This window comes from Cyprinodon tularosa, unplaced genomic scaffold (assembly GCF_016077235.1).
Source record: "Cyprinodon tularosa strain WSP-4 unplaced genomic scaffold, ASM1607723v1 ctg79, whole genome shotgun sequence".
Classification (NCBI taxonomy): domain Eukaryota; kingdom Metazoa; phylum Chordata; class Actinopteri; order Cyprinodontiformes; family Cyprinodontidae; genus Cyprinodon; species Cyprinodon tularosa.
The window spans coordinates 2067501-2088882 of NW_024039551.1; the positions used below are offsets into that span (position 1 = coordinate 2067501).

At 39.2% G+C, this 21382-nt stretch overlaps 1 protein-coding gene across 5 annotated transcripts in view; it reads left to right on the plus strand.

Moving 5' to 3' along the window:
* Positions 1-21382, plus strand: part of inpp4b (inositol polyphosphate-4-phosphatase type II B) — a 259571-nt gene that overhangs the window by 84383 nt on the left and 153806 nt on the right. The gene's annotated exons all lie outside the window — the stretch shown is intronic.

The following is a 21382-nucleotide window of genomic DNA, read 5'->3' on the forward strand; positions in this document are numbered from 1 at the left end:
GATGTATTAAGGTTTAATTTTACTGTGTCTCTGTAAGAACGTTGCTTAAGTCAACAGGAGGAGGGAACAATGAAGGATGCTGACGTAAATGATCGGCTCAGCGTTTATGGTGGACCTGAGTGTTTATCACTGGGTGGCTTCCCTCTGCCCTCTGGCCTCCATTTAGATATCCTGATGACACCTGCTGCTGCATTGAAGCTCATGAATGTCAAGCAGCAGAGATAGAGCAGGGGAAGCCATATGTCAGGGTGGGGGAGTGAGAAGCAGCAGGACCTGCTCAGGTGAAGTGATCCCACCTTAAGCGTCTGACTGTCAAATGCTGACAGGCCGCCTTAGTTTGTCACTGATGTCTTAACTGCAGCTCGCCTTTGAAGAGCTCCCAGGGGCAAACAGTCCTCATTCCACTCAAACTGTGATTTTATTCTGCATCTATGCTTTTTTGAGAACAATGGATGTTAATTTTTATCATGGACCTATTGAGTTAAACAGCTAAGTGCTGTAACAATCTATGTGACTAATGAACTGAGTTTAAAAAAGAGAAAGACTAAATTGTTCCATTGTTAAGCTATTTCGCCTTGCATAGGATAGTGGGAAACGACCACAGTTACTCTTTTATTGTGGAAAAAGTTAGACTGCATGAAGACTCTGAACATCAGAGAGATTTCCAGCAGGATGGAAAGTCCTCAAATAAGTCAGTGGAAGAGACAAATCAGATTATATTAGCATGCTTGATGCTTTTGCTTTATCTCACTGAGGAGTCACAGAAACAGGCTGTAAATGATGGTGGTGTGTCACTACCAGATCAGTACCGGAAGCACGATATACATCCGTCACCCTTTACTTTTACTTTGTAAAGTAGACTTAAATTAAGTTTTTCCCTCCCTTAATAACAGTAAGCGTACTAAACTATAATCTGTTAAAGGTTTATAATGTATTCCCTAAGAAAATGAATGCATTTAAATCTTTTCTTTTTGATCAGTCTTCTGTGCCCGCTCTGCACCAGAAATGGGATCCTATTTGAGGTGTCGAGTAACGAAGTACAAATACTTTGTTACTGTACTTATGTACACTTTTTAGGTATCTATAATTTACTCAAGTACTTATTTTTCTTCCAACTTCCACTCAATACATTTTCACACAAGTATCTGTACTTTCTATTCCTTACATTTTTAACACAAACGTTACTCATCACTTTTGGTTTCTTCCTGCTGCTTTTAGAAATAAATCCATATTCGTTTACTGTAGTTCATGTTCCTGATCCCCTCTGCTGTTATTAAGTGACTCAAGCAGGAATTAGATGAGTAGAAAAGATTTATGCAGCATTTGTCTTTAAATAATTTTAAGATCAACACCAGAGGAAAGTTCCTCAGCCCACAGAAAGAAAGATAGGTTCAACTGGAAGTTTTGTTAGCCTTTTATAAACATTGTGGCTTCAGAAATCAGCTTGGAGGTAAATGATTATGTATATGTTTTTCTGTTTCGGTTTGGTCTTTTCAGTCAGTTAAAACTGAGAAACAACTCATGCAAATTAATATCAAAACATTTGTGATGGATTCAGCATTTTGTTCTGATGTGGAACTGACTGAATATCGTTCTCCTTAATGATACAGAGCGATCGTTTTTTCCAGAGCAGAGAGAGTTTTGAAATCTGTTTTTGGATTTTCATTTATGTTTCATAGTTTTCTCAGGGAACTTTTGTCAGTTGGACCTAAATAACTTTAAACCTGTCCCTGCACTCATATTGTTTTATAACTGATCAAAAATCAGGGCTGCATGGTAGCGCTGTTGCCTTGCAGCAAGAAGGTTACGGGTTGCTTCTTGCATGGAGTTTGCATGTTCTCCCTGTGCATGCGTTGGTTCTCTCCAAAAGTCCAAAAACATGACTGTTAGGTTGATTGGCTTCTCTAAATCGTTCATAGGTATGTCTTTATGTGTCTCTGTGTTGCCTTGCGACAAACTGGCCAATTGACAGCTGGAGATAGGAACCGGTCCCACCGGTATCGTGACAAAGAGAAAATGGAGGGATGATCAAAAATTATGAGTTACAACATTGATGAAGCGGGGATTTATTCTGATATTTTTTTAAAAACAACAAGGGTTTAACAAAGTTTAAAGAAGAAGTGCTGATGGCATTGTTCTTACGAATACGAAATGTTCATATGAATTTAAGCAGCATCATTAATATTAATCAGATATTAATATGTGACAGAAGTAAAAACCATTGAGTTTGGTTCAAATGAACCATTTCATCCACACTGACATGAAGTACAGATTTATTAAGGACACCCTAATACCCTGCTGGAAGGTGATCCGTCCACCTCAGCCACAAACCTTTTAACAGGTTTACTTTCAGGATCGCCCTGGGTTCACTTCCATACAGCTTCCCATCAGGTCAGATTAATTTCTCTGTCCCAGCAGCTCTATCGTCATGCCATCTTCTTTCCATCTCCAGATGATGGATCAAAGCTTGTTCGATGAAACGTTCAAAGCTTCGGATATTATATCTTATAACCTAAACCCTTTTATCAAGCTGTTAAGTCAATATGTTCTCTAAGAAACTTCTATGAACTTTGCTTTTGAATCAGACGTCCTTTGATGGTATGTGGTAGATTTTTATTTCGATTATTTCTGTCGTCCTCCTCCCTCCTTACCCTCCCATCCGTGTGAGTCTGCCACATAAAAAACCTGTAAAATACACAATCAACACTTTTGAAAACTTCTTGAAAAAATCAGAGATACTCCTGAAGTCTCTCTGTTTCCTTTCTGTAGAAATAATCCTCACCCTCTTTCAGTTACAAAGTCTTTGTGGTCTGATCCCTGAGGTATATAGAAGGTAAATACACACCATTAATAAATAAATGTTAATGTTTGAAGAAATAGATAAAGCTAAGAGTTAGAACATTTGTTTGTAAAATAAATGCACTGCAAAAATCATCTAGAAATAAGTAAAAAAAATCTTAAATTAAGTGTATTTACCCCTAATTTAAGCAGATAAATGAGATGATTTGCCAATGGAATGAGTATTTTTACCGATAAAATGAGATAATTAGTTAATATGCACTTGAAATAAGACAAAGCATTTTCTTTTTCTTATCTTAAATGTAACTTGTCTAGTTCCATTGGCAAAGTATTCCACTTACCTCCTCATTTTAAGAAAAAATGCACTTAATTCAAGCAAAAATTACTCATTTAGATTTCCATTTTTTGCAGTGTGAATATGTTATGGTTTATAAATTAGTTTGATATTTGATATACAACAAAATAATTAAGTTTGCCATTACAGTAACTCATCAAAATTACATTTAAAATGATGAATTAAATAAATAATGGTAATTTAAAATATGCTTATTTAGAAAACAAGTATAATTATTTCTTTGTACATATATAAATAAAGAAATATATGTATTCTTAGGGTGTAACAGTTTTACATCAAAGGTGCTTCTAAATGTTTTTTGACTTTTCCATTTGTGGAACTTTATTTGGCTGCAGTACTTTGACTCTAATGAACATTGGTCGAATGTTGGGGGTATTTGATTTGAACGTTTTCTTGAACACTGCAAAAACGATCTTGAAATAAGTAAAAATGTCTTAAATTAAGTGTAATCATCTTTAATTTGAGTAGGTAAATGAGATAGTTTGCCAATGGAATTAGTAATTTTACTCTTAAAATAAGATAATTAGATAATATGCACTTGAAATAAGACAATGCAATTCTTATTTTAAGTGTAAATTGTCTTGTTACATTGGCAAATACCACCTCAATTCAAGAACAAATGCACTTATTTTAAGAAAAAATTACTTATCTAGATTTAGATTTTTTGCAGTGAAAGAACTACAGTAATAGTTGCTCTGATCAAGCCAAGCTCTTTTCAGGTGGTCCTGACTTGACCTAAGGAGAGCTTAATGCTCTCTGTTGGTGTCAGACAAAATTATGTTACCCTGCATTTTTTCTGCAGCAGTTTTCTGTTTGTTTCAGGGCTTATTTTAATGTTCAAATTTCTTTCACCTCATTCTATCTGATCTTTTAATCTTTAGCTGCTGAAGAACCTTTGTAATGGAAATTGAAATTTCTCAGGAAAGCTTTTAGTCCTCTTCAACACTTTCCTTTTTCAATCAGTTTCTTATGTTTCTTCTATATTTTTGAATGTTTTTCATTGTTCTGGTTTCCTTATTTAGATGTTTTAAAGCTCTCTTTAAATTGATAAGTAAAATGGAATTAGCGGCGATAAAGCTCCCTAAAATGACTTCCCACTCTCCACTGGCTTCATATTGTGCTCCAAACACAACCATTGCAAATGTTTTTCTCTTTCCGCGTATTTGAGGACACTCTGACTGGCGTATTTGCTCCATCTCAGGAGCCGGTCTTAACAGCCACTGTTGCATGGTGAATTGTCACTCCAATTATGAACTGCTGAAGTATGGAGAATCCCAGCCTCGGTTAATCCTGCCCTGTCAATAATCATGATGAGCAAAAGAAGGCGAGGTGACATATTTATGGCACAGCCACTTGGTTTTTGCTGGATGAGTGTCAATGTGGTGTGAATTTTTTTATATGTGTGAGAGTTTACTGCAATGAAAAGAGAGCAGGAGAGAAATGGAAGCAGAGAGTGAAGCCGAGCACACACACACACGTACACACACCCATCCAGTCATAGAAATGCTCTTTTTTTACAAGAAGCAATCTCAGAGATACCCAAGAAAAGTTTTGGTAGTGATTGGGTGGACAGCACTGCAGTGATAACCTGTGTGAGTAACAGTCCCCAGATAAGAACTGTCTGATGGCCACTTTGCTTCCCTCACCATCATGGTTGCAATGTCAGGCAAAGTCATAAGAGAGGCAAAGTACCACTGTTCAGCATCAGAAGGGAAAGATTTCCTGAAAATGGCAAAAGGCACAGCGGCATTACGCGACCACAGGAGAGGAAATACCAGAAACGCTTAGAGGCTAGGATTAGCAAAGCTAGGATAATCAGTGAGGAACACAAATCCTACAGGTTAGGGTTTTTTTCTTTCATTTTAATTGATCCTGCAAGCCATATGAAGACTGATTAATTTAGAAATCAGTCACAAACCTAATTTTTTTTAGAGGCACACTTACTTTCTTTAATAGCATTCATATTTAGTTAGATCGCTGATCTGTAAAGGGAGCATCCACGGTGTCAAAGTTAGTCATTCATTCAAGGTGACAATTTCACTGTAAGGATGAGATGAAGTGTGCTGGCTTGTAGACATGAGATTCAAATGGTTCTTCTTAGAAATACTCCTCATAGAATAGATTCCTCAGGCACAGTATTAAAAAAAACTAGGTCTTTTATCAGAGAAATAGACACAATTACTCCTATAACAACCCAGTTAAGAGATCCTGTACAGGCTTTGAAAATAAAACATTGTGCTAGGGTTAGTTTTCTTTTATAAACTTCCCTTTGATACACATACCTTACAATAGGTTGAGCTTTTTGGGTTTTCTTTGTTTCTGTAAGTCACACCTACAGGTGAAATGTGCGATCAATCAAAAGTCAATGACTGTATGCAACCAGTCTGTCCTTATACAGAAAACTTGATAAAATTGAAAAAACCCGTTTGTCTGGATGATTTGATTGAATCGATCTATAAAGGGCCTTGAGATGATGTGTGTCATAAACTGGTGCTTTGTAAATAAACTTAATAGAAAGTAAACTGAACTGAATCAATCAGTCAGATTGCTGTAATTTTTATAACATGTTCCTCCAGTCAATCAGTGTGGCGGTCAGAGTATGAATGGTTTTCTCCAACTTCAACATGCTCCTTAGCCCAAAGTAAAACCTTTTCGAATTAAGATGCTGCCCACTACCATCTAATACGAACCAACTTGTGTGGCACTTTATGGTGATGGACTACCCGCTTTTAAATTGGCCTCTCATTCACTTCCAGTGATGTTTATAAAAACTTACAGCTGAGATGGCTCAGGGCGGACCACCCGCTGCGTCATTAATGGACACTCTGCTCTGCATCATCAGCCACACAAGCTCTCAACTGGCTGATCGTCTTAATAACTCTGAGGAGCTCAGCAGGCACAGCCGGGGTTAGGAGACGGCCTGATCAGCAGAGAGGAGCAGCGTTGGTATTTATTCTGATGAGATCAGGGCTCAAGTCTTCCCTCAGTCCAAAGGTCTGACTTCATTATAACTCTCCTATTACTAAAGTTAGAGAAAGAAATGTAAAACAGTAAGAACAAAAGTCGTTAAATTTCATTTCAATTAAATAAAAACAGTTTTGTGTAAAGTTTAACACAAAACCTGCGCAATTTGCATGTTTTTTAGGCCATAACTGTCATGATCGGTTTATGAATCAGTCCCACATGCAGAGAAACCACTCAGAGAACAAATGAAAAGTTTAACAGGTTTATTGAGGTAAGGGTTGAGGGGATGGATCTGGAACTCAGAGAGCTGGTGAACTGGAACTGGAAGTGAGAAGGGAAGTTCACAGAGATCAGTTCAGGTACCGTGGGAATCTTGGATGCCGAAAGGATAATGCTAGTGAGGGACTCATGTTTGAGGGGGTCTCGTCAATCCTCGAATCCAGTCTGTGTGGGTTAGTCCAGAGAATAGTGAACACGCTGGAGAGTGGACAGGTAGAAAAACGTTGGACCCGGAGGAGTAATGGAGCGGACTGTCACTCGAAATTCCGATGGGCACTTGAACGGATCATGTGGAGGTTTAACCCTGCTCAGTGTGAACTCAGCTTTTCCTTCCAGGGGGGAGAAGGACCAGGTATCCAGTTTAACAAGAAGTCTTCTGTCGAAGAACAAAGACAAAGAACATAAGTCTCAGGGAAACTAAGCTTAGATAGACTCTGCTAATCTCAGCTTGGCTAGAGTACCCAAGTCCACCGCTCAAATACTCCTCCAGATAATGATCCAACGAGCCGCCGGTGTGCAGGAGGGCAAACAAGGACAGGGCACCTCCTGGTGGTGGAGAGGAAAAAACACACAAACAACCACAGAAACTGGATTCCTAACAATAACAAGGCTTTGTTGGGCTACTCTAAAGCTTGAACCTCAACAAATAATCCAAACATTTTAAATAGAAAAAGTTTCCTGGATGGGAAGCGAAATGGCATCAAACTTGGAAAACAAAGTCCAGTGGTTTGCTTTTGATCTTTTTTGGAATGGTCAAATTCAAAACATTTTTTAGGTATTCAATAAAAAAAGATTGAGCAGCTCTATGGATTGTTTGAACACACCGTTTCTCACACTTCTATGGTTTAAAATCTTGTTTATTTCAACCTTTTTTTTTTGTTCAAACTTTTCCGTGGTTTAGAATATTTTAGTTTGAACTTCCTTCATCTACTTCCTCCAGACCAGGACCGGGTCTTTAGGGAAGCAGTCTCAGCAGAGACTCCCGCACCTCCTTCTCCCCAGATACCTCCTCCGGCTCTGGAATGCCGGAGGCCAGCAGAGAGACATGGTCCCTTTCTGATGACAGAGCTCCTCACCTCATCGCTAAGAGAATGACCAGCTACCCTGAAGAGGAAGCTCGATTTAGACGCGTGAATCCAGGATCTTGTTCTTTCAGTCATTATCCCAACGTCATGATAACAGATGAGGGTAGGAATGTTAACAGACATCATCAGGTGAAAGGCGTGCCTACAGAGCAGCCATCTTGAGTCAGACCCAATCCCATGGAAATACCGTTCCTACATAGGATTTAATGACTGATTGTTCTCATGTTTTACTGTTCCTTTTTTCCAATGTCAGCACAAGAAATGCTAATGCTAGCAGGAGTGGAAGCAAAGAAAAGTATGAGTGTGTATACGGCAAGGACCCCCAACCCCAGGCCTGGCTCCATCGTACCTGGCAGATGTGACTTGTCTTGATTTCTTGGCATCATTAGGGCTTTTTGAAGCACTTTTTGTCTGACTCGTCACCCAGAGCTGATTTGCGATTTGAGACCCTTTCATGGGCTGTTATGCACTCGACATGATGTTGAGATTCTAGTATTATACCTGCACTGAAATACCTCTAGTATGTTAAGGGGCGGTGGTAAGTTGGGGTTTAAAAACCTCTGCTTGGTTTAAACATTTGGGGGGTTTAAACTTTTTGAGTGCTTTTAACTCTTCTGAGTAAACATTCATCTCTGTCCAGTCCTTGTTTACTTCAATTCAATAAATTTAGAAAATATTAAATACGTCCAATATTGGTCCCTAAAATCTTCTTTGAACAATCAATTATAGAATTATATGAGCTTTTAAAGTCCAATAAGATTTGCTCCTTCACCTTGTTTCATATGTACAAAGCATTTTGACCTAAAGTCCCTGTGTCCAGCAGATGACTTGCACAACCAATTTATTCTTGTACTGCCTGATATTTGGTCACATTTCGACTTTGGCACAAAAGTGGTCAAATCCATCGTTCCTGTGGACAGACCGCTAGCTGACCTCCTTCATAAATAAATTCTGGTAGCTTTTAACGTTATTGATTCAGATTATATTTCTCATGGCACCCCTCCAAGGCCCGAATGGGATTGGCCTTTCACGAAATGTATAACTTTAAAATGGTGATAATAGAAGCCCTTTTTTAGCATGAAGCTCATTACTGATTCTGTAGAATAGCCTTTTACTATATCTTGTTTACCGTTAAATCCTCTTAGAGAGAGTTTTAATGGACTGCAGTGTTAAATAATTGTTCTGTTGCAAGATGGTGAACCTTAGATATGTCCACAGTTAAAGAGAACATGAATAATTTTAATGAGTTTGTGGTGCTATTTTAGAGTTTCAGTCATAGGATTTTAAGTTTTATGAGTTTATATAATTCAAAATATTATTTGTTGTCTTGTTGTTAAGATGTACACTGACTGTGGTGATGATTATATATACCGGTACCTTTTTACGTAGAAGGTATGTATACAAAGTAGAGCCAAGGAGAAACATCTGTCGGGAATGAATTCTTCCCCGTCGGATTGGCCTGTTTATGTTCTACCTCCACCGATCTCTCTACTCTCTACTAGTTTTCTTTTTACTATAGGCTTCATCAAAAAGAAACGTTTTAAGCCTTGCCATAAAATCAGATAGGGTATCACTAAACTATTAATAAACCATTAAGATGGCAAGCCAATATTTGTTCATTTATTTAACTACAGCCATGGATAAGAAAGTAGATCCTATATTTAGTTCTGATAAACTCACTACACAACCAACCTGGTTGTCAAACCAGTGCCATTTGTCCACCAGGTGTACAGTAAATGGAAAGCCAAGTCATGTCCGGAGGAGAAGTATGTTGAACCATGCATCTGTGGATAGGTTGTTTGGTTTCTCCCATATAAAGATCAGAGCATTCCTTACTGCACTGAACTGCATACACCACTCTGCTCATCTTAGGTCTGGGGGTTTCATTCAGTTTGTATGAAATCGTACGAAAAGTTATGCAAAGTATTTCGTACGTTTTTGACGTTTTTCCTCCCAAAAAAAACAGATCAGTGCGCATGCGCAGGCAGACAGACGAAAAAAGCAAATCCGCGGACGAATGTAAAACTGGGAAAAACAGTGCAATAATCACTTCTTCATGTCTCTAACTACGTTGCTTGCTGTTTTCTATCTTAGGGTTAATTGTATGTTAAATTCTATGTTATTGAAAGGTGCGTAAGATGCGCATGCGCAAGGATATCTTGTCTCGAGGCAAGACATAAAAATACGACGGAATACGACGAAAAAAATGTCAAAAACGTACAAAATTACGGTGCATAACTTTTCGTACGATTTCATATGAACTCATAATGAGAATACACTGCCTCTGTCTAAGGGTCTTGTTTGGTTTGAAATGTACTGGGATTTTGTATTTGGAGAAAAAAATTTCAGTTTTTCAGAGATTCCAGCAATATATAGGATAGCAATATGTTTGTGTTTAATCTTCCCATCTTTATGTTCTGCTGCATGTTTTTTGGATTTCCTTGCTGTTTTGACCAATGCCCAGTTTGAATATCCACAGGTTTGAGGGGAATCTTTGATGTGTTTCTGTTCTTTGTGGTTCACTTTTGTTTTGGTACATACATGCTTGGCCTGGTGTTTTTATGGTTCTGATGACAGAGAGTTTGTGTTTCAGTGTGTGGTTTGAGTAAAAAAGAAGATATTGGTTTGTGTGAGTAGGTTTCCTATACACTTTAATGTTGAGGTTTCCATCTCCTTCAATGATCACCAAACAGTCCAGAAAAGGTAGCTTGTTGAGTGTCACCCTCTCTGGTGAAATTGACTTTGTGGTTAACCGAGTTGATGTGTCTTGTGAAAGCTTCCACTTGTTTTAGCTGGATTTCGACCAATGTGTCATCCACCTATCTAAACCAGTGGCTTGGTTGTGTTCATCTGAAGGTATCCAAAGCTCTCTTTTCCATTTCTTCCAAGTAAAAATTGGCTACAATTGGTGAAACTGAAGATCCCATGGCACAACCATGCTTCTATCTGTAAAAATTATCCTTGAACTTGAAATATGTTTTGGAACCAAAACATCTCGCCTGGTCAGCCAGGCCAACAATGACCCTAACGACTCCCCTTTTCAGAGGCATAGACCAGTACTGGGTATTGCAGGATAAAAAAAAGACCTCAACAACGCCAGATTACTGAGGGGTGGATCTGTTCTTCCAGTTCAGTTTGCATGTTTTCCAAGCCGAAACAAGGCTTTACACTATAAAGCTTGTAACTCAACGTTAATCCATTTTGAATTGAAAAAGCTTCCTGGACGGGAAGCTAAATGTCTTCAAACTTGGAAAACAAAGTCCAGTTGTTTCTTAAACGTTTAGCTTTTTGGAAATGCTATGACCTTGATTACTGAGAATGTTCACCAGCTCACTACCCAACAATTATTTTTGTGTATTTTTACAGTCATAGCCGATCGAGGATATTCTGACTAAATGAAATTAGTGACAAATTGATTGGTGCATCAGTAGTAACAAATGGGTAAATTGTGTTTCTCCAGTTTATCTCAAGGTCTTTTGATAGGAAATAAAGGTAACCTTTCATGCAACTTCCCCTATCACCATGCAGGTGCCCTACAGATAGCACCAAATATTTGATTGTGGTGTTGACACCTCCAGACACTCCAGGAAGTCCTTTCTTTGTAATCAGGTCTTTCCCTGTTTAATCCTTGTGAAACATCCCCAAGGTGGGATTTGTCTGGATCATTTTTCTTTTGGGAATTTAATTACGTATCTTATCCACTAGACAGGCCTACTTTTGAACTATCCCACTGCCTTGTCAACTCTCTAATCATTTTATTGGTGGTTTTAATGTCACCTGGAAAAGCAGATTATTAGTGAAATAAATCACTAGGTCAAGACTGAATTAGTGACTGGCTGACTACTCTCTCTCTCTCTCTCTCTCTCTCTCTTAAAAAGTGGTGCATTAATGTAATGTTTCTTTCCTCATTTCAAGAGGGAGGAGGAGAGGAAAACACTTGAGAAAATCCCCCTCGGCTGCCTTCCTGTGCATTTCTGCAGTGTAATGGTTTCCTTTAGGAGAAACACTAGTGGAAAGTGCTGATGCTTGTTGGCTGGTTGTGTGTTGGTGGAAGGCCAGCTTTTTTTTTCCATGTCTAACTGAGCTGATCGCAATGCTCTGAGTCAGTCAGAGTTTTGCACTAAACTAAAGAAACATTTAAATTACTGCATAAGGTCATCCTGATGTAGATGGAACATTTAAAGCCCATAGTAGGATGTCCAGCTGTAGCGTTCATGATGACGGTAGAAACCCATCCAACTCCTCTCTAAGATTCCACATTTTTTTTATCAAGAACCTTCAGAGATGACATCAGACTTTGTATTTTTCGTTATTTTTTGTGCAGGCTTGTAAAAAGTAATCAAACAAAAGAAGAAAAATTGATGGAAAAAATATCTAAAGCTTCGAATGTTTATTATTACATTTGTTATTCATTATTTTAATTACTGTTTAGTTTGTTTAGTGCAACATTTTGTTATTTCTTTATCTGTGAAGGGCACTTAATATATATACTTTACTTACTTATCTAAAGGAAACTTATACTGATTAGTCATAAACTGTTCATACTTCTGGGGATGCCAAAGATTAAGGTGATGGCAAAGAGGTGTGCTCCAACCAAACCTGATGAGTTGATGAGCTCTACTGAGTGATTAGCAGGACCAGGCAGAGATTTTCTAAAAGCTCAATAGATTCAGCTTAATCTTGTTTGGTATGGTCTCTCCAGGGGAATACAAGACTCCAAATATATTGATTCCTGATCCCAAAAAGGATCCCAACCACTGCAAGCTTATTCAGTAGATGACCAATTGATGGTTGATTCATCTGTAGTATCCTGTGACACACTGTCTCCATGTTTGAAAGGAAACCTGAACTTTCGTAAGATCATCTTTCATTTATGTCTCCAATGATTCTTCCCCATTAAAAATTTAAAAGTATAATAATTTACAATTAATTTAAAAATGTTGTATTCAGGAAAGTCCTTAAGATTTGTAAAAAAAAAAAAAAAAAAAAAAGCCAAGCTTCTCACCGTGGCTTTTTCCACCAAAGTCAAACAGCTGAATTAGCACCAGCATTAACTTAGAGTCCAGTTAATTATAAATCCACCTTATGTGTGTTGGACCCATAACATATCTACAGTAAAAGTTGCAGGACACCGGGACCCAGGAACTTGAGTTGCCCCAAGCCTTAATTCAGCTTCAAATCTCGACTTAATTTATCTTAATTAATGTTTACAGACCTCTACATCCATTTTTACTGGGCTGGAGCAATTTTGGGTGTAAAAACTCTTAACATTAATGCAAACTGTATTGACTGAAGTATTTGACTCATTTCATGTCTGGATGATTTGAAGGTCAAAGTAACTTGGCTTCATGAAAAAAGAAAACTAAAAGAAATAAACTAAAGGAGTAGCACAGCAGCTAGAGTCAAGAAGGTTCTCAGAAAGCCGGATGATCTTCTGATCAAGATTAAAATATGACGATGGACTAATGAAGACTTTTGCCCAGCAGGTTATTTTGCTTGTATTGCAGCTGAATATATACTTCCCCTCTTAAAGAGGCATTAAAGTTTAGTCATAATTGCTGCATGTAGTTTGAAGCTCATTACCAGAGAAAATTACACGTCTTTTTTCTGACAGCCCCCACCCGCAACACTGAGACAGCAGATGAGTGCTTGGGAGCAGGACGTTGTTTTTTTTGTCTGCCTTGCTGTTCTGCTCCTGTTCAGATGGAGTTGTATGATAAGCAGAAATCACCCTAAACTATTTCCTCTCTGCAGACCTAAGGAGGATTGAAGGGTTTTTTCTTTTTTTTTCTGAGAATACATTTATTTATGTTGTGATCTTATCATTATTCACTGGAGTGCACAATAGCAACTACAAAATGCTTTTTCTGTATCTGTCAGTGAGCTATCTCAAAGTCACCAAGGATAAATTGTACTTTCACATCAGCTCAATGGTTTGTACAAAAGGCTTTTTTGTTAAATTTTCTATTTGAACAGGTAAATGTGTCATTTAACCATTAAATCCAACTCTGATGTGCTGTGAAACAAAACAGCTGGGGGCTTTACTACTTTAACTCCTGCCTGCATTTTGTTTTTCATCCAGTTAAAATTGTAAAAATGAGTTTTAAAATGTGGCTTTCAACACAGACTTGTTCTCAATGAAATACTATAAACTGAACCTCCTAGCTCCTGTTTGTAGCTGCTGATTCATGTTTGAACAATTTCCATTGGGTCAACAGTAGAAGTTGGGCCTGTTTTTCAGTCAGAGATGTCAACTGTTGTGAACTGGTGCTACAGAAAATAAGGTAAATTGAATTTGGATAGAGCTCCATCCAGGGTAGGAAAGGAACTTAAAGGAATAGTACACCCAAAACATGATTAGACTTCATTTTCTACTCACCCCCATGCTGAACAACACTCTGGAGTACTTTTTTGATATCTCAAATGCATCTGGAGATCTGGGAGGCTTCTTGCTGTCTGCTGACATTCAAATAATGGAGGTCTATGGCGCCCGAGGCAGAAAGGTCCATAAAAGTCCACAAAAAACATGTCAATATTCCTCCATACTGCTCGTCCAATGTATTCCAAGTGTCCTGAGTGGGTAGCATCCAGAATTTACTTGAAACGAAGTCATTTAGAATGTTTTTAGAGCATAAACAGTAGTGTATAGGATTTCCTGAAAGCGCGAGCCTGCGCGTTCACGACGCTACGGAAGCCGGCAGACCAAACCAGATGAAAGTGCGCATCCACAAAGTCTTTTAGCTGAACAGACATAACTAGGGAGTGAATAATGCTGGTCAAACTGGGACTACAGCCTTCAGGAAAAGAACTACCGTAAAAAAAAAACACGCAAAGTTCTCTAAATGTAGTAATGGCTGAAGTTCTCTGTTGTAGAACCCAAAACATATGAATGTGTGAAGATTAGCATATTTCTCTAGGGTTTTAAAACTTGAGGTCAGGTGTGCCTATATGTCGTAGCACTCAAAGCATTATGGGGAAATTGCTAGCTCCTATGCAGTGCTTCCTCTGCTAAAGGATCTATGATAGAAATCATCCTGCTTCCTCTTCCTGCCTCCTTCCTTACTGCCCGCACTATTCAGACAGCTTTGGTCATGGGGACCACCGTCACACTCCTACACCCGACAATGGCGTCGATGTAGGAGTTTGCTCTGAAATCGAAGGATTGATGGTTCAAGACCCGCCTACGACTTTCAGTGTTGCTGTGTCCTTAGGCAAGACGATTCACCAGCATTGTCTACTGATGGTGGTCAGACTGGCCCGGTGGTGCCAGTAGTGTACGGTGGTGTACGGCAGCCCCGCTTCTGTCAGTGAGCCCCAGAGCAGCTGTGGCTACAATGTAGCTTGCCACCATCAGTGTGTGTGTGTGCGTGAATGACTTAATGTAGTGTAAAGCACTTTGATCAAGTCTGCTGACTTGAAAAAGTGCTATATAAGTACAGGCATTACCATTCTTCTAAAGAGTCCTTGTTTTCAGAGGAAATGAAGAGCCAGGTCCCTTTCATATATTATGGTCCAATTAAAAGTGATATGAAATCACAAACACCAGAAACAAGAACCAGGGAATATAAAGTGCCCTACGTACCTAAAAGTATTCATACTCCTTAAATTTGTCCACATATGCAATAATATGTGTTGGTCTAGCATAGAAAAATCCTAAATTAGATTTTTGTTTGTGTTTTTAATGTGACATTAATGAAAAGACTTAAGGATGTAAATAGTTTATAGGGCACCTGACTTATTAATGCTCTCTGGCATAAAGTGTTTTGCTGCAGCATTAGTTTACAACTCATCGGTTTACAACTCATTGCTTTCCTACGTGTTTTCAGTAACGCTAGATTTAACCAAACTCACTAAAGGGATCAGACTCTGTAGATCTTCTGGGACATCAATCTCTGTCTTTCTGCCTGTCTTGGCTGTTAACCACCTCTGGGCTGCACCACTGATCTCTGTAATTGTCTCCCATTCTTCAAAGGGAGCTAAGAGTTGGTTTGATCTGAGCTGTTTGCTTTTACAGCCCCTTTAGCCCTGCTCTCTAAAGAAGAGAGCTATCAACCTCTTCAGGCATGAGTTAGCATATCATAGAACCATTATTTTGTGTCTGGGTATAAGTTTGAGTGTTAAAGGGCATCAATCCCAGCACACTGTTGCCTGTTTAGCTTCAGGGAGCGATAGAAGCTCCTCGCCGGGAAATGTTATCTGTAGGTTTGTTGGCAAAGTAACATAAAGACCTCTGAGCTGTTCCCCTATTTCTCATGAAATTTGAGTTATCCCACTTTTATGTCAGCATATGCATCTAAAGCTTTTCATATAGTCAGAGCATTAATTGGTTTCTTGTGCTGTAACTTCTAGAACAATATCCTTTACCCTACATTTGCACAACTTATTTCCTCTTCTGTGTTTGTGCACTTCAAGAGTCACAGAGAGGGAAGTTCCTAACCACAAGCTTCCATCAGCTTCTGCTGATAGCAGCATGCAAAAAGCTGCTCCAAATTAACGCTTTCATAGCAAATATTTTCAAATGCCTTTTGAGGCAGAGATAGTGTCCAATGACCACAGCGCAGCCACGCTATCAGTTAAACACAGCCCTGAAGTCGGAAACAGGCTTTGAAAGAGGTACTGCAGTCTTTGGAGCTCCTAGCAAGTCGTGTTTACAGACTGAGGGTAGAGAGCCTTGATTTTATGGCCCGGTCTGCAGTGGGACGAGCAGTTAAAGTTTATAGACCAGAGAACAGAGCGTGGGGGGAGCCATTGGTAGTTGCTCCAGTGCATTAAGAGCAGTCTGCAGTCTTTGCCTGTGAGACAAAAATGCATGACTGTCAGAAATTGATCTTCTATTTTAGAGCTACTTTAACAAATCCTTTGAGCTCTGTGTAGCACCTTTTCTGAATGCCTCTGCAAGAAAAATTGGGATTTCTCACCGTTGGCAGGTCACCAAAGAGAACAAAGTCTGAACATGATGAAGTAAGCAACAGAGGCAGGGGATTTAAAAATACTAGTAGAGCGTTAGGTAGAGATTCATGTTCAGGGACATGCAGGGACAGGCTAAGGAATGCCTTGGTGAAGGTGTGAATATTGAGCCTGTTTTGCTGCTCCGTGGATCCTGTTTGACGGAATCGCTGATCCTCTGGATGCACATTGTGTTTTCTGAGCAAAAGGTAGAAAATCCTTCATAGATCTTATGGTGCACGGTTATGTAGACTTTCTTTGAAATCTGAAGAGTAGGAAACGGAGCATCTATAATAGGACTGTGTTCTTTGAGCCAGATGTCAGAATTGGCTCCTACAGTTTTATAAATAGGCTGTAGGTGTTTGTGTGAAAAGTTAATATTGTGAAATAAAAATACTTCTGTATGCAATTGCACCCAGCATATGGCTGAGCTCACGGTCCTGCTCGTTCACATCCTTTGTGAGCATGTCAGCCGCTGCCGGCAGCCTGATCAATGCCCATATTGCCACGGACATCCTCTGTAATGGTATATACATCAGGTATCCTCCAAATCCAAACAGGAGAAATCAGAGTATCATTAATAAAAATCCATACGTCCTCCACATCCTCCACTGGCAACACTGTAAAACACACTATAGTCCAAGCCTTCCGGGAGTCTATGGTATATCCCACAAACTATGTTGGGGCAGGACAGGACAGGTCACCTTTTCCCTTTCTTGCAGTTGAGAAAATTTGATCAATTGCATTGAAAGACCAGCTGACCAGATCCATTGTTTGAATTTGGGTGATATGAAGAGAGGGCAAAGAAAGACAAGACACAGCAAAGCAGGAACAGAGCGGGGCAGAAGGGAAGTGTGACCACCTCCTTAAAGAATAAGTTCTTTATTGTTTCGCCTTTTTATTTGTCCCGAATCCCACTTTCCAGTGCTGCGCCATGTTAATCAAATGTAAACAGAGTTGTTTCGGCTTGTTAGATCAAATGTGACAGGCACAGAGTACTAACGTCCGTGCTTTGCACTTAATGGTGTCGCGTAATGTTTCGGGTCAATTCGGGCTGGTGTTGGCACAGCATGCTGATCAGAGCCGTGAAGGTTTTAACACGTATAGCTTGCCAAATCATTTGACTTGGGTAGGCTTGCGTCAGTGATCTTTTACCAATGCCACTAAAAGCCAATTGTTCTCGGGTTTCAACAGATTTTTCGGCAAATGGGAATGGGGTATAAGGGAGAGCCCAGCCACCCCACAAAGGAATCTGATGTCCGCTGCTATGCTAATTTTTAATGAATGTATCATCCTTTTGACTGACATCTAGACTTCCCATGCAATGGTTTTGTCCCAAATACTTCATCACCTCCGCTCGTTATGCTGAAAGTTGTCAAAATAGATAGATAGGTTGAATTTTAATGGGTGCAATGGCTGCGAACATGGCATTTTAAAACAAATTCTCTTTATTCTCACATGTATGTGAGAAAAGCATTATGTAGCATTAACTCCTTGCCAGGGTTAAGATTACTGTAGATAAAAACTGTCTGAATTTGTAAGTGGAGGTCAATAAATTACATTTAAGATTTGCATTCGTTCCTTGTTGTCAGCCCATGTGACATCGGATGTAAAAATACATTTAGAAGTAAATAGGATAGAATAGAAAATCCCTTTATGGTCCAACAATAGGGAAATTGTGTTGTAATGCAAAAACATTACTCCAAAAAATCGTCACACAAATGAGGACCTTAAAAAGTGTATAAAAATAACGTGGCAGAGTAAAGATAACTACAAATCAAATACTGTACTGTACAATGTTTTTGCAATATACATACTGTGCATCTGAAGAATAAATAATCAATATTCAGCTGTGGACGTTTTTACAGTAGTGGATATGTGAGAATAGCAGTAACACCAGAGATTTGAAAAATTACAGCTTCATTAGTTAATACTAAAAAACATAAAAGGTGTTTCTTATATATTTTTTTTATTTTTACAAATGATCATTGCTCAAGAGATATCAAAGATTATTTTTAGGTTATTCAGACGTCATCATCCCCCCATTAAGCTCCAAATTAAACCAAAGTGTTCAACTCTTTTGGTGCTGCTTTTCATGATGACTTACCACCAGTATATTACTGATAGGAGGATAAATGAACAGTGCAGCTATTCACAGAGGAAAACGCATCTTGGTAGATAATATACTACACAATAATTTAGTTTAGATAAAATTGGTTTACACATGTGCTGAGGTGTTTGTTCTGGTTTTTTGGTTTGTTGTTTTTTTATTTTTTTTCCGGGAGGGTGTATTATGAAATTAAGGCAGGATCGGGATGAGTCGGCAATAAAGATGAACACACAAACTGTTTCTGCTAAAATTAAAATGTGTCGTTTTATTCCGCCACAGAAAACAGCAAAGCAAGCACATCAATCAATGCGCGGTGCTGAATACAAACTATATTGTCTCAATACAATTTATATTGTCCCTCTACCGTGACACAAGAATCAGAGGGCCGGTCCATCCCGGCAGGGCAGCAACCCGCGCAGCTAGGCATCCATACGCAACCCTAGCAGACACCACCAGTGCCAACCGCCATCCTTCATTTATGCCAAACTTCAAAGGAAAATCTTTCACCTAATCAGGAAAAGTGATCGCTCCCTCTCACGCCTGGAGCGCATGATTACAGAAACCAAAATATGGAAAGGGAACCCCCCGAACCCACCCAGGGCTTGTGGATAGATGAAACCAAAAAAATTATTACATCATGGTCAGAGCATGGCAACGGGAGCTTGTGAGTACAAAAACAAATTATATCATGCTCTCAAGGAAACAGAAACTTAGATAATGAGAGTGCTTAGGTAATAAGAGTGCTTCATTTGTGATACAAAACTTGTGTGATTGTCAAAGAACATAAAATATAAAACCCATATATATCAAAGGGGCAGCTGCAGTTTTACCTGCTTTCCTCATGGTCCTGGAGGTGTACAGTTCCTGAAACAGAGAAAGAAGATTGAAGCTCTGCAGAGCCTTTGATAGCTGCAGCCTGTCTTGTTGTTGGTGGTGGCAGCAACATAACATATGGTAATAAAGGGAGAAATCTTTACAAAAGGATGGTGGAATTTATAATACACTCTATGATGCTGAGCTGATCAGTTCCCGCTGCAGCAAAGCCTCTCTTGGATATAAAGTAAAATAGGTAGTTTCTGGTTATACTGGGTAGCTTTTGCTTTATGCTAAAGTTTCCTTTGTTATGTCCAGATACATCGCTTTAGGATAAACTATCTAAAGAACAGTACTTGATAAGTGCAGGCCCCTGGAGAGCCTCCACATGTCAACCTTGGTCACCTGGCGATTTATTCAAATCTCTGAGGTTGAAATGGGAAAAATGTTCTCCAAAATCTTTGTAACAGCATTCTAATATGGCCAATTCCTGTGTGCAAGGCCATTTAACACAGAGCAATGGCATCTCCTCAATTCTCTAGCAGGAGATAAACAAGTCTCCTGATTTCTTCCGTAGTATTTCAGCTGTATCAGATCGTCCAATCATACTTTTATTCACACATCAGCCAAGGCTGAGAGTCATACTTGATAGTTTTAATTTAGTATCTAAATGTTGATGAGCTTTATTTTGTAGCTCAACAGGTGTTTTTATGAAGGAGGTAAATGTGAATAAATTACAGAGAACTGTACACTGCTCAGACATTAGAGCTTAACCCTTGAGAACAGCTTCAAAGTAAAAAAAAAACCTTGTGCCTCAAACATGGGGGAGAAAACAAATCCCCACTGATGTAGAGAACTTAGAGTTGATTGATTAAAAAAACTTGATTTGCATGAGCTCCAACCAGTGGGTTGCTGGTTTGAGCCCCTCCTTGTCCATCTCAGTCATCATGCCCTTGGGTGAGACGTTTCACCCACCTTACCTGCTGTTGGTGGCACTGATGTACAGCCTTGCTTCTGTCAATGTGTCCCAGGACGCTGTGGCTATGATGATATAGCGTACCACTCAGCGGGTGAATACCTAAATGTGGAGTGAATCACCTTGGGGTCTGTGGACTGGATAAAGAGCTGCAGAAGTACAGGCCATTTACCATGATAAATAAGGGCATTTTTGAAGGTAAAAGGAGGTGCATTAAGGTTCAAGCTACATCTTTGATTAAAAATGGCCAGTACTAGATTTTGCATTCAGGCCATTAAACTTGGCTTTTAGTGTGGTTAGGTTAAAGTCTCTCTGGATCCATTTGGTAATACATCCAACAAAATAATGAGGTGAGAGTGCAGGAAACTTAAAAACAGTGTGTTTGGTCCATGGTTACTACCAAGAACAACAGATCATCATGGGAAAACTATCCACTGCTTTATTCCTCGTCCTACTTTGGGATGACTGTCAGCGATCCTCTGCAGTTTCAGCCACCAGTCTCATTTCTGTCATCTTTGCACGCAGCAGTAATGAAATATGGATGAGTTAAACAAGTCTGTAAGTTGGCGTTGGAGCAGTTTGAAAGATGCTGAATGTGTGAAGTGACATTAAGGCAGCACCACCTAAGGCTCCTCATCTGACAGCCAGAAGCATCTCACGCTTTGACGCTCAACTTGTGCTCTCTGCTGTGATTTAAGGACCAGTTCCTATTAGCCTCAGCGTTCTTTTCAGGAACACGGATTCCAAAATATGTCAAACATTTTGAACTTCAAAGTCTTGAATTAAATATGTTTCATTGCTGCGGGTTTGATTTATATTTTCAAGGCACTTTGATCTGAGGATTTTCATGCATGCAGTACATCCCTCCTTCTGCGAGGCTGAATCTCATTCCTATTGTAAGCTGAAGTTTGGGGTGGGAGAGGAGAAAAGAAAAGCCACAATGAACACTGGTAATTACTGACAAAAAACATGCTAACTAAGTGAAAATGTGCAAATGCATTTGGCATCAGCAGTTGATTGCATAATTTCTGCTGCAAACGGGGAGTAAACGGTGT